Here is a 14744-nt window from a genome sequence, read left to right as displayed (position 1 = left end):
TCTACTTTCTGCTTATCCTTGTTTTGTCGTTACTCCTTTCTAAGAAACAGTATCTTGGTTCTCAGATACTGGGTTGAGCAACTGTGGATGGAGAGCAGGTATTTTATCATGCAAACAGAAGCAGCAGGAGAGAATGAAGAAGCAGATCTCCTCCCCCACTTCCTGAGTGGAGCAGGACAAGGGGTTTCCTTCTTCAGTGTGACCTGACAGGTTGCTGGCATCAGAGGACTCTAGGTTTGGTCTGAGAAACAGCTACTAGGGGAAGAGCAAAAGGGAAGAGCAGGTGAAGTCGGGGAGTTGCTGGCAGAGCAGGGGTTTCCTGAAAGCACAAAGAAGGGGGTAGAGGAAATTTGGGGAAGCACAAAGTGTAGGACTGAGCTGACCAACTGAGGGGGAGGTAAGGGCCATTCTGTGCCTAAGTGTAGGTTTAAACGGAGAAGCAGGAAGCCGGAAGTCAGGGGGAATAGAGGCAAGCTGCCCCTGAAATCTTCCTCCCCTGAAGTGCTGGGGTTTTATTTCCCCCATTGAAATTGGCCTCAAAAATTTAGAGATGTTCTTCCTCAAACTCTGTAGCTTCTCATTCTAACTCTGCAGTTCACAAAATGGAGCTCTGCTTGTGGACTGACAGATCTTTTGAAAGGTCATTACATATTTTACATGTAATGTCAATTTTATATTTGGATAAAATATATAATCCAGATTTCAAGATTGATAACTCTTGATACATACATAATCTGACAGATGAGGCAGTCGAACTCTGATCACTACTTCTGAGCAATAACTTTCCTGGCTCATTCTCAAATAAAATAACTTGATTCTCCACTCAGTTACTACAGACTGTGTGACTGTGGACAACACAGTCAAGGTCAAGGTCAAGGACAACCTTCTCAAGGTCCTTCAAAATTAACCCCCTCCTCCTTCCACACTCCCACCCCCTTTTCTAGCCACATAGGATTCCTGGAGGTCCCCCAAATCTTGTTCATAGCTGGAGTTTTGAAGTCCCTCCACCTCTTGACAAATCGAGTCTACCTTCAAGGCCATCCTCAACGGTCTTCATCTGAGCACTCTGAGGGCCCCTGGGAAGAGAGGAACAGAGAATCTTCTCTCTGCCCTTAGTTTATGACTTACTCTCTATATGAGGGACACTCTGATTTCAAATGATTGGCTGAATTATTTAGATCTCATATGTCCTGAAGGATGGCACACAAGGTTCTTTCTTTTTGGACAAATATATAGTTCACTGATTTAAACCACATAAATTATGCTCAGTAAACATCAGGCTGTGTGTTGGGCTGGGCTTCTGTTCCTGATCTTATGGAGATCACCGTTTAGTAGAAAATGATTAAACAGTTGGGGAAATGGAAAATCACACTGTGATGAGGCGAGTACTACGATAGAGAAAAGCAAAGGGTGCTGAGAGATGATATGGAAGGAACAAGTCCCAGGCAGAGGGGTCAGGAAGGGAGGAGGGAGTGGCTCTGGAGCAGCATCTTCAGGGTGAGGACACCTGGGGCAGCAGGAGCAGGGGGGTGGCAGTCCCTGGGCCACGGATGGAGAGCGTACACTCTGGGACCGGACGCCGATCCATGGGAACACAGCATGGGCAGTGAGAGGACAAGAGAAGCGAGACGGAGCGAGGAGCGAGATGGAGCGAGGAGCGAGACGAAGGTTTTCGGTTTTGTACTGGAATACTGAACTCCATTCCATGTATAGCTGGAAGCTGTTGGGGGATGGCTGTAATTGGAGAGACCTCTTAGGATGCTATTGCTATAAAACGTGAGAAACGATGAAGGCCTAAATGAAGCAGTGACAGTGAGAGTAAAGAAGGGAGGGTGGATTCAAGGAAGCTATTTTAAAACTTCTCTCTGGGGAATTCCCTGGCATTCCAGTGAGTAGGACTCAGGGCTTTCACTGCCACAGCCCCGGGTTCAATCCCTGGTCGGGGAGCTAAGATCCCACAAGCCGTGTAGCCATGAAGGTTCTCTCTGTGTAACTTAATGACAGGTTGAATGCGGGGGCTAAGAGAGAGCCAGGTCAAGGGTGACCTCTTTGTTTCTGACCTGAATGTCTGTTATTGGTGAGCTACAGAAAGAAAGGCAGATTCAGGAGGTGAGAGACGGAAAGATTACGAGTTTAGTTTGGCAAGTGTTTGAGGTCTTGTGGAACAAGGCAGAGTTTCCAGATGACACGTGACTACGTGTGTCTGGCCTATAGTAGAGGGACAACTGGACTGAAAACAAGAATACTGGAAATGCTGGCATATATGCAGTTGCTGAGTTCTGTTTAGAAGCAAAAGAAGAATATATAGAATAAGAAGTAGGTCGTGTATGTTATGACTATGATGGAAATCTATTAAGAGATATTCAGAAGCCAGAATCCTAAACTTTGTCTTGCCACCGAATTCCCAAGCTCTACCCTTTACCCTCAAACTCCCATCACAAGTTCCTCAAGGAAATACAAGCTTAGAGGTCAAGAACTAAGATGACGCCAAAGTGTATGCTTTCCCACTGTAACACTCCACCACTATACCTTCACCAGGGTAGAAAGTCTCTGGGTGAGCGAGACTGGACCATCCATGCTCTAAAATCAGAGGCAGATGCAAAGGATCTACAACACATGCAAGAAGCTGAGGTGCAGCTTAGCCCATTTGCCCTAAACTGAAACACAAGTCTCAGTCCTCTGTCACTGACCACTCTGGTGTCAAGGAAAACTGTGTCAAAGGAAAGGCAAACTAAGGTAAACAAGAGGACAAAGCAAGGGGTTTTGCCATGGTCTAGAATAGAGACTGTTTAATCCAGACACCAAGGTATTCTCCGGATAAGGTATTTCCCTAGCAGTAATGGCTCCAAACCCATATTGCTCCCAGTTTCATGGGAGGAAGAGAGGGACTGTCTAATGGTAATAATCAAGAGATAGAGAGTGAGAGACTCCCCTGCACGTGGTTCTAATAAATGTCATTGCCCTTGATTCCACTTAATCACCCCTCTTCCTTGGGGATGAAGTTAGGATTCAGAAGTTACTAAGACTTGCCAAGAGCTCCCACTGAACCCAAAAGACCAAACAAAGGACCCTGATAAATATCTAAATTTTAGGAACTGACAAAACAAAGAGGAACTTTTAAGGAGGTGCCTGAGAAGGAAGACTAAAAGGGCAGAAGGAAAAGTACAAGAGAGTGTACATGTCTAGAAATCATGAAAGGACAGAATTTAGAAAGGACAAGTAGTCAAGAGTATAAAATGCTATTGGATATGACAACTACAAGGGTCACAAGTGGCCTCAGTATAAATGGTTTTCAGTGGAGTAGTATAGGACCAGAACCTCTGACAGTGGCAAACAGGAAGGCACACAATTCTTATATATGCTAAGATCTGCATGGGTTAGAGCATGGATTGAGAATTCCACTTTTACATGACAGCTAGCCAGCAGTCCTCAGAACTGGCTAATGGCCAAGATATAACAGAATTCTCAGCTAAGTTAGAAGGTACCTCAATAACATGGTCTTTGCTTAGTTAGTGCCCAGATGGCTCATTTGAGTTTCTGACCACCAGATGGTGAAGTATCACAAGAGTGTTCTAGTTTTTGATGAGCTGTGAACCTATACATTCTCCTTTCCTGCTTACCATTTGGACAAATGTGGGTTAGTATTTCTTTTGGAGCTGTAGATGAATAAACTTTTTTATCTTAAATTTCATGCTAAACAAAGATGAGAAGATAAAAGAAGGCCCCATAGGACATCAAACTCAACATGTCCAAAACACACACAAACACACACACACACACACACACACCAGCAAAGAGGCAGAAAGAAACAGTGAAAACAAATTTCACAGTCTGGTATTAGATTAAAATAAAATACCTACACTAAAGTTACACTAATATTAATTTTGTTAGATGATTTGAGTCCTAGATTCAAGTCCTGGCTGTGCCACTTACCAGCGATGGATCTTGGGCAAGTTACTTATTCTCTCTTAGTTTCAGTTTCCTTTCTGGTGAAATGGGCTGATAATAATATCAAACTCATAGAATTGTAAGAATTCAGATTAAGAACACATACATATAGCATGACTCCTGGTGCAAAGTAAGGGCTCAATAAATGTTATCTAATTGTTATGGCACTCAGAATCTGGCTGGGCCTCCAGTGGATCATTATGGACCTCAATACTAATTATAGCATATGTACTATTCGAGATAATTTGCACTCATAGAATACACATAGCATAAACACCTATACATATGCATATACATGTGTGTAACAAGATAGTTTCTCCTAAAAGGCAGTCTCCACATTACAAAGAGCTTCAATCTAAAAATATATTGATACGAATGTTCTTTGATTCTAGAAATGTTTTTCCCCTCACAGAAACACTGACTATAATAAAATAATCACAGAATTCTAGGACCCAAATTAACTTTATAAACAACGATACTAAGGAAAATGTAATAAAGTGAAGTGAAAATATTCAAGCTTCAAGGGAATTACTGGATGCTGAGAATATACTGGTCCAAGATCTATTCTAACTCTCTTCTAGTTATCAAGAGACTGAGGAGTTAAAACTTGGGGGTAAAAATCCAAGACACTCTTGAAACTAGGGGTCCAGGCAAGACTTAGTGCTTAGTTTTCACCAGTCAGATGAACTTATATGAAATTTTTTAAAGTCTTTATTGAATTTGTTACAATATTGCTTCTGTTTTATGTTCTGTTTTTTCGGCCACGAGGCATGTGGGATCTTAGCTCCCTGACCAGGGATCGAATGTGCACCCCCTGCATTGGAAGGTGAAGTCTTAACCACTGGACCTCCAGGGAGTCCCTTACATGAAATTTTGATTTTGAATAGTGAGTCATGTGGAGAGAGAAGCAGAGTGTGAAGATCCCACTTTCTATGTGGTTCCTGAATTGAGTTTTTCCTGGATTAGTGGGCACTGTTGCTTTCCTAAGGGCAGCAGAAGAAGCAGACCTCTGGGAGCAATGGCTTCCTTATCATCAGCTTCCTACAGAGGTGCTGGTGGCCTCCTTGATTGAGCACAGTAGAAGGGTTCTGGGAGCTTGCCTCTAGGACGTCAGCCTTCTAGTCCAGCTCTTGCAACAGTTTTGAAGAACCTAATCCCCTGAATCAAACCTTCGTCTACTTAAACTAGCTATAATCGATCCTGCTGTCTGCAGTGGAACTGTCCCTAAACAAGAGAGATGAGCAGAGTAAATACGGCTCTGGTTCAGGGTCCAGGCACTGCTCATGCAAATCAGACTTTCTGAGATCCCTGCATTAGCGGGATCTAATTACCTAATCAGCATTACCTGTGCTGATTCCCACTGTTGAATTCCCTCCACTTCAGAGCCCATAGAAACTAAGGATATTTGCAAAACAACTTTTTATCAAAAAACCACATGGGATTTCGGTGGAGGAACTGAGGAGAACGTGGAAGAACAGAGACGTTTCAGAGGTGGAAAGGAGGTATCTGTATGTATTCGTTGTCTGCAATGTAGTTATGTGAAAGATAGGCACTACCTGTAGTGGAAATACTCAAGAAGCAGCTTTGGAAAAGCCAAGCTTCTTGGATTCCACCCCAAGTTAACTCAATCAGAACCGATGAGGGGTGGCACCTAGGAATCTGACAACTGTGCTGGGGAGTGAGGTTTGAGAACCAATACCGTATAGCAAGCATGCTTAAACAGAGAGTAAATGTCAACATTTTTACAACTATTCACTTTCAGAACTAATTTAGAACCTGAAAAGAGAAAGATCACTTTATGTAGGACACACATTCCCTTCTGGCCTGCAGTTATTGATGCTAAAAGGAGCAGGATTTGCTGTCAGGTGAGATCTCTCCATTCACGGTGACAGGAACCCTTGTGCAAGCCAGAGAGCCTGCGGGCTGTGGATGTCTCACCTGACGGGAACCACCGACTTAAGGCAAAATTAAACGGCATCCTCTGATGATTCAATCCTATCTGCCTGATCAGTGCTTCTAGAGAAGCACAGTGGGGATGTTTTGCGCTTCTGGTTGAGAAAAAAACACGTGCACCCCAATGTTCATTGAAGCATAATTTACAATAGCCAGGTCATGGAAGCAACCTAAATGCCCATCGACAGACAAATGGATAAAGAAGATGTGGCACATATATACAATGGAATATTACTCAGCCATAGAAAGTAATGAAATTGGGTCATTCGTAGAGATGTGGATGGACCTAGAGATTGTCATACAGAGTGAAGGAAGTCAGAAAGAGTATATTAACTCTTATATATTATATTATACTCTCATATATTAACGCACATATGTGGAATCTAGAAAAATGGTATGGATGAACCAGTTTGCAAGGTAGAAACAGAGACACAGATGTAGAAAACAAACATATGGACACCAAGCGGGGAAAGGCTGGGGGGGGATGAATTGGGAGATTGGGATTGACATACATATCACTAATATGTATAAAATAGATAACTAATGAGAACCTGCTGTATAGCACAGGGAACTCCACTTCACTGTTCAGTAGAAACTAACACAATACTGTAAAACAACTATACCTCAATTAAAAATAAATAAATACATAAATGAAAAGAAGATATCTGCCAAATTATTGGATTGGTACTAACCACCCAGCCTCACTGTGGTGAGCACCTTGCCTTTGAACGAGCCCATTTAAGCAACAAAGCACAGTACATTTGGATATAAAATCATTCAATATAGTCAATGTTGATAACATTAAGAATCCAAAATCTAAAAGTCAGTAAACTGCTACATTCCAATGAACACAGGCACATGATTTCCCTTTGAGGATGTGAGAACCATGCTCACTCCTTCATACATTTAGAGACACGATGTACCACCAACCCTGCAGAGGACTTCCTCTCATGGGCTTGAAGCCACCTCCATCTCTTGTCTACCTGCTTTTCAATCTTCACCAAAAGTAGGAGCCAGATAACAGGCCTCTTCCTCTTGGCATTCAGAAAGAGCTCTATTTTCATTTCTTTTTTTAATATGTAAATAAATGTTTATTTCATTAAAGTACCCCCAAATTTTTTTCCAGCTCAAAATGGGCCTTCCTAAGTGTGTGGGTTTTTAAAAAATTTTTATTGGAGTATAGTTGATTCACAATGTTGTCTTACTTTCTGCTGTACAGCAAATTGAATCAGCTATACGTATACATATATCCACTCTTTTTTAGATTCTTTTCCCATATAGATCATTACAGAGTATTGAGTTGAGTTCCCTGTGCTATACAGTAGGTCCAAGCAATTATATGCAAATAAAATGGACAACTTAGAAGAAAAGGACAAAACTTAGAAAGGTACAACCTTCCAAGACTAAACCAGGAAGAAAGAGAAAATATGAGCAGATCAATCACAAGTACTGAAATTGAAACTATGATTTAAAAACTTCCTACAAACAAAAGCCCAGGACCAGATGGCTTCACAGGCGACTCCTATCAAACATTTAGAGAAGAGTTAATCCTTCTCAAACTATTCCAAAAAACTGCAGAGGAAGGAACTCTCCCAAGCTCATTTTATGAGGCCATTACCACCCTGATACCTAAATCAGACACAGATATCACAAAAAAAGGAAATCACAGGCCTATATCACTGATGAACATAGATACAAAAATCCTCAACAAAACACTAGCAAGCCGAATCCAACAACACATTAAAAGGATCATATACCATGAACAAGTAGGATTTATCCCCGGGATGCAAGGATTCTTCAGTATACGTAAATCAATCAGTGAGATACACCATATCAACAAACTGAAGAATGAAAACCATATGATCATTTCATTTCTTATTATAAGAAAAATGTACATAAAAAGCTAAGGAGAACTGGAAAAGTAGAATATATACATCACATCACCTTCCCTCCACTTCTAATGTTGAAACCATCTGATATATTGAACAAATACTAAGAAAATCAGCTGATGGGAGAATTTCAACTAGCAATATAAAGGGAAAGAAACTGATATTTACTGAGCATTTTCTGAATAGCAAGCACTATGGTAGGGAAGTAGGTATTAAGGGAAGATCAGCAAATGGCCACGGGACACACAAGAAGATGTCGAACCAGGATTAGGCCCATGACTGTCTGGGCCCTTTCCCTATGAGCTCACTCATTATTGTTAAAAAGGGGGAAAAAAGAATGTTTACTTAAGCACATTTCATTTAGAAATACAGATATCCAAATATACACTTAATATGAAATACAGATATCCAAATATACACTTAACATGACTTGCAGATTAAGCTCCACTCTTTGCTGGATACTGGAAAAAACACATATTCCCAGAAGGAAGCTGAAAATAGTTGCATCCCTCAAATTCTATGAAGAGTCTCTCAGGAGGCAGAAAAATGACACGGAGCCTGAGGAACTGCCCCAGGGGAGCAAGGATGCCAGAAGGTGGACTAGAACATTTAGGAAGAGAAGTGTTCTTTTGACCACTAGGTGGTTGAGTAGCGCAGTACTGTAGAGAAGAAGAGCTTGGAAGTGTCAGTGCCTGGCCCAAGCAGGACCCACTGCTTTCTAACTCTGTGCCCTTTGGGCAAGTTGCTTAACCTGTTTTATTACTCAAAAGAAAAGACAAATATGTACTTCACAGAATGTGAACATTTTTTTCTTTTTTAATTTTTATTGGGGTATAGTTGATTTACAATGTTGTGTTAGTTTCAGGTGTACAGCAAAGTGAATCAGCTTATACATATACCTATATCCACTCTTTTTTAGATTCTTTCCCTATATGGGTTATTACAGAATATTGAGTAGAGTTCCCTGTGCTATACAGTAGGTTCTTATTAGTTTTCTACACAGGCCCCTGATTCTTCTCCAACAAGGGTGATAGCTAGCCTCTGGTTTGGGTCTGCTGTTCCGCCTGGGTCTATCCCTCCAATAGAGCTATACTGTGTTCATGTAGCTGGGGGGAACCTCATCTCAATAGCGTGCACCAGGGTTCCTCCTGGAGAGAAAACTGTCTTTGTTTAGAAAAATACCCTAATAAGTTGTTTGGGGTAGAAAAGGTGAGGTTCTGGGAGACATGGTTAAGAAAGAGGCAGCAAACAAAGCCTAGCTGAAGAATGGCCAGGGATTCTGAATTGAGGGATGACAAGAAGAAAGGGAGGGGGTTGAATGGGTAGGAGTGGGGGAGGGAGTGGGAGGGGGTAGAGGAGCTGAGAAGGTCTGGACTTGGGGTGGCAAAGGAATGCAGCGAATAGGAACTTTCTGGTGGCAAAGTGGCTTAAGAATGTTTACGAACAAGGATGCCTCACACTCTGCTGAAAGGTTTTGCTGGGATATAAACCCTCTCCTGTTGCCTGCAGGTCTGCGCTATGGAAGAGTGCCATGTGGGCGTGAGCTGGGGATGAAGCGGGGATGCTGGTGCAGGGAAGAGGACGGAGTTCCCCTTGGGGCCAGCCTGGAGCACCGGGAGGGAGCAAGGTGGCTGGGGGAGATAGGATGCGGGAAGTCAAGAGTTCACCAGGAATTGGGAGAACTGGTCAAGAATGTGCAGAAGTCTAGAGGATGGCACTGGAACCTTCCAGGAGATGTGAAATGGGGGACTGAGACAATTTTATTTAAATCTCAAAGGACAGGGAGAACTCAGAGTCAAGGAAGACCTCCGCTAACATCTGAGTCACATTAGCAATTCCAGATCCGGAGGCAGGGCGGGGTGGGAGATAAAACACTATGATAAGTGGGATTGTAGAAAGCAGTAATTTTCAAGCCTTGTTTGTATTTTACAGAGAAAGTTTTTTCTTCATATGAAACATTATTTGGAAGTCCAGTGTGAAAACAAATGAAAGATCATCTGTTCAGCTTGGTGTGTGTGTGCAGATGCATGCGTGTGTGCGTGTGTGTGTGTGTGTAAGAGAAAAAGAAGAAAGAGGGGAGAGGCAGAGCCATATCTACTTGCTCCTCCACTTTTCATCTTCCTCTCACACATATCGCAGTTCTTCCCGTGATTGGGGAACATCATGGTTTTAAAACCATATATAAAGGTGCACCTGGCTATTTTTCAAAGAAGGAGTGCATGAGGTAAGCAAGCAGGTCTCAAATCAGACAGCCTTTACTCCCTGTGTGAGTCTAGACAAATTACCTTGACACTTTTTTGTTCTTCATCCACAGGTGGGTATTTAAAAGACCTCACAGGATGAGTGTGATGATTAAATGCAAAATTATGCATGACGTATACTAAAAAGTGCTTAACCATTACTGTTACTGTAATACACTTTCTTTGCACAGGAATAATAAGCAGATGGTTTATCAAACAATTTCCAGGTTGGCAATCACCCAAAAGAGATCTCAGTAGAGAGATGGTCCACAGTGAAAGGAAGCTACCTGGGAGACACACCAGGGGTGGGGGGCTCTGGGGCAGCCTCAAACCAAGGGGAGAGTGAGGGAATCTCCAAGGGGAAGGAAGGTCCTCCGCCCCATAAGAGTAACCACCAGACACCACGCCAAGTCAGAGGGCGTCTGACTTATAACACACAACCTAAGTTACTCCATTAATTGTTCAACTCAGGTCCACTGGATTGACTTACTAAGAACCACATGCTGACTCTTCTTAGTATTTTAAAGGACCCTTAATTAACGTTAGCAGAAATAAACTGACTAAAATATCAAAACCCAATGTCCAGTGAGACATGATGTCTTGAGACAGAAGGCAGAACAAAATATCAGTGAGAAAAAAATATACACGACTCTACTGCTCCAGCCTTATTCTAAAATGCGGGAAGAGCAATCATCAGGAATCTAAAAGTTCCTCACAATACATAATTTTCTCTCATGCCACTCCACCAAATTCTTGATCACACACTGGGACGTATGTGTGTGTGTTCCCAAAACTTAAAAGACACATATTATCTGAGCAAATAATCTTCTAACAAAGTCCAACAGCTGAAATAGTGCATGTTTCCTACAAAAAAAAAAAAAAAAATTCTCAGAATTGTATTGCTTTTAAAAAAATTTATTAATCATTTTCTATAAAAGGAGATGTTAAAAAGTAGATGGAGTATAAAAATGATTTGTGTAGCCTCATAAAACAATAAACTGTACTTTGTAGAATGCAGAAAAATGAGACAGAAATTTAGCTCTCTTCTATTTACAGTAGCCATGTGAAATCCAGGGCAGAGTCCAGCTATGCACAGTTCACACTGCCCAGGGAATTTAGTTCTGTGGGGTATGTATTTGGGGACAAAGTTTGGAATCCTGGGGAGGGCTGAAATAGAATAGCACTGCTTATGTGTTTTTGGAAAGAAAAGTAAGACAGTAGTACCAAGACTTGGGAAAACAGCCCACAGTAAGACTCTGGAGTCCCTGGTACAGGGAGGTGGGCAAATGGAGAAAGAGAGTTAAAAGCCTGAAGGATAATGAAGTGTAGCCTTCCCTTGTGGAACCAAGGAGTGGTTCCATATGTCTTTATTGGCAGGGAGATTTCTAGAAAATCCTGTTATCAAGCATCAGAGAGTTTGGACAGAGATCAAATGAATTGCCCAAGGTCACACGCTGTGTCAGGGCAGACCCAGAGTTAGAACTCTTAGCCCTGAAGTTTCCAATCTATTGCTTGGCTCCTTAAACCACAAATGCTTGTCAAGGAAAAAGTCTCCCTAGAGCCGAGGCAACACAGCTGGAGAATATTAACCCATAAGTTTAAAACAGACAGAATTTCACTGCATCACAGATCTATAACCTCTTTTGGTGGATACACAGGGAAAGCTGGAGGGCAAGGGGCTGGGGGGACAGGAATGGCTGAGAAAACAGAGAAGCTACATGAGGTGATCAGATAGTCCTACATCAAACCATCACCCTTCAAACAAACAAACACACACACACACACACCACATTCTATTAAATGTTCCCGGTTGAAAAAATTGAAAATACTTGTCTGAGAGAAGAATCATTGCTTTAGAATAAGTCACTGGTGTGTGTGTACGTGTGTGTGTTTTCCTTAAACCCAGAAAAAAGACTCCTATTAGGTCAATAATTAGTTCTGATCGATTAGAAGATGAAAACAAACGAAACGAAACGAAACGAAACTAAACGTGAAGGCAGTGAAGTCTAAGACCACTGAAAAAGGTACCTTTCACCTTCTGAATGATCTCCTTGTATTATTTGGCCTATAAGCCTTGGGTTTGCATCCTTTCTTGGCCATTAACTCCACTGAGAACTTGATTAAAGCTATGGTCCTCTCCCAGGGAATAGTTTATGGACTCATACTCAGAAGTTTAATATTAAAATTTTAGGAGTTCAAAGATTCCTTAAGTCAAAGAACCCCCTTATGAGAAGTCCTGTTGTAAGAGGCTTTGCAATGCTCAGAGGAAGATGTGAATAGCATTGACTGGTCCACTGGTTTCCAAAACCTTGTCCATGAGCCAGCTGCCTTGTGTCACATACGTCACTTGTTAAAAATACAGATATCTGAATATCTTCCAGATCCTAATGGATCTGAATTGGGGGGGAGGGGGGCTACAGGGGTGGAGCAGGTGTCATAGGAACCAGTGTTTTAACAAACGTTCCAGATGATTCTGATACACAGTCAGACTTGAGAACGACTGCTTTGGACAGTTGCTTAGTGATGCTATTAACTATTTGGAAACTGAATGTGATAAAGGTGACAGAAGTTGGAGGAGAGGTGTATAAGAACAGTGATCATATTTTCCATTCCTAATTTGGGACTAATGGCCTAACAATGGCAAAAATATTTGAAATCTGGCCCATCCTAGGAAATCTGGGACATATGGTCATCATGATATAAGATGAAAAATGTCTGAGAAATCACTGCTTTAAAGATAAGATGACCAGATGGTCTACATTAAGACAGAAAGTTCCATCATTTGATTTCACATCCTGCATCTCTGATTTTCCCTTGCCTGTTACCTTCTCCTCAAGCTATCAAGGCACCTTCTTCCTTTTATCACCAGATTTCTCTAACTGCTCCATATGTCAGGAAACCGCACTCTAGCCCCTTCTGATCGGCCTCAGGGCTGATCTGCAGGTCAAGACCAGCCTCCCCTGTTCTCCTTTGCTTTATAAGCAAAAGCCCCAGAGATTTAACCTAGTTCCTTCTCCTTAGGTAGCTACTTCCACCCACTCTACCCTTGAGATTCTGTCCTCTCAAGAAACGAGCAAAAGAGCAAAATGCAGCTCAGCATCTCCAGCTGACTCTCTGAGAGTATTCACACCAGCCCAGTTTTATCACTGATCATCACAAGGAGAAAGTCAGGAAAAATGAAAATAACAAACACGGAAAAGCTCCCTCATTCACAGTGATCTTCCTGTTGTACTCACTGGGCTATAATTGCTGATTTCTTTATGTATATTAAATTTCTTGCTTCCCATTTATTTCTCAACCTGTTATGATAATAAATATTATAATCATAATTATATAGAAAATATATATTATATAAATAAATATAATAAAATTGTCTTAGAAAATAGAATGAATAAAAACACAAAATAAATTGTTGGTGCATACTTACAGAACTGTTTACTGGGACTTCCCTGGAGGTCCAGTGGTTAAGAGTCCACACTCCCAATGCAGGGGGCCTGGGTTTGATCCCTAGTCAGGGGACTAGATCCTGCATGCATGCCGCAACTAAGAGCCCGCATGCCGTAGCCAAGATCTTACACGCGGCAATGAAGATTCCGCGTGCCACAGCTAAGACCAGGTGCAGCCAAATAAATAAATAAATATTTAAAAAAAGAAAAAGAACTGTTTGACTCACTGTTTCAGAAGCAGCAAAAGGAAATGGGCTGCAAAACACAAAACATACTCCTCACTGGACTTACCATGGTGGTTTGCCGTATGATACATACTGAAATTAGATGCTGAATTAAACCAAAAAAGTCAGACTAACACAAGAAACAGCTTACCAAGAATGCGTCCACCTAAAACTAGACATTTCTCCCAGCATTTTGCCACCATGTTCCTCGTGCTACTTACTTAGCTAACAGTGACTAAAGCAGTCCTGTAAATTAATGTAAACAATCCATTTGAGTTTGAAATGATTATTTTTATCATTATCATTATTACAGCCATTCATTAGTGCTATGTTAAAAGCTGTAACCTATGTTATCTCACGTAATTTTTTCCAAAAAGTTTGTGAAGTAGGTACTAGCTTCCCACATTTTAGAGAAGTGGTAAATGAGGCCCAGAGAGATTAAATATGCGAGCAAAGTCACACAAATTAAGTGTGCTTGAACCAGTGTTTTGTTTACCAACCAGCTCTTTGGGGTCAGGGGAGAGTTCTGGTTTGTAATATTTGCTGCTTCCCATGGTGTAAATACTCCCAGCAAGGGATTTCAAACTGCCAAGGTGATGTTACTGAACATGGAGTTGGAAAAAGATGCGCATGGTCCCATCTTGTCAGCTGTGACATCGGCCGCAGCATACCATGGCTTGAATCCAGGACAGCCTTATTCAAAAAGTGCTAATTCATTTGCTGTAGCATTCCTGTGATCATACATGAGTTTGGAAATTGGACACTGGCCATGTCTCTATCCTGGCAGTACCAAACAATCTGTAGAAGATGGCATATTTTTTAATTCACTGAAAAGGTAAAATATAGAAGAAAGCCACCAAATTACCCTGTAGCTACCGTATAAAGACAGAATCAAATGTGAAAACTCTGTGGACAACTTTGAAAACTGAATTGGAAGTAATATAGCCAAGAAACATCATATAAAGTATGATGAGTCTACTAATGGAAAATATCAGCACTCTTTGCATTTTTTTCCAAAACCAAACGTTATAATCCAATAAAGAG

The 14744-nt window shown here is 41.5% G+C and overlaps 1 protein-coding gene across 4 annotated transcripts in view; it reads right to left on the bottom strand.

The window, feature by feature from the left end:
* SUGCT (succinyl-CoA:glutarate-CoA transferase) overlaps window positions 1–14744 on the bottom strand; it is a 764199-nt gene that overhangs the window by 292030 nt on the left and 457425 nt on the right. The window lies entirely within an intron of this gene.

Source organism: Phocoena sinus, chromosome 9, assembly GCF_008692025.1.
Source record: "Phocoena sinus isolate mPhoSin1 chromosome 9, mPhoSin1.pri, whole genome shotgun sequence".
NCBI lineage: Eukaryota > Metazoa > Chordata > Mammalia > Artiodactyla > Phocoenidae > Phocoena > Phocoena sinus.
The sequence above is the reverse complement of the archived record's forward strand: the minus strand, read 5'-3'. Positions and strand labels throughout refer to the sequence as shown.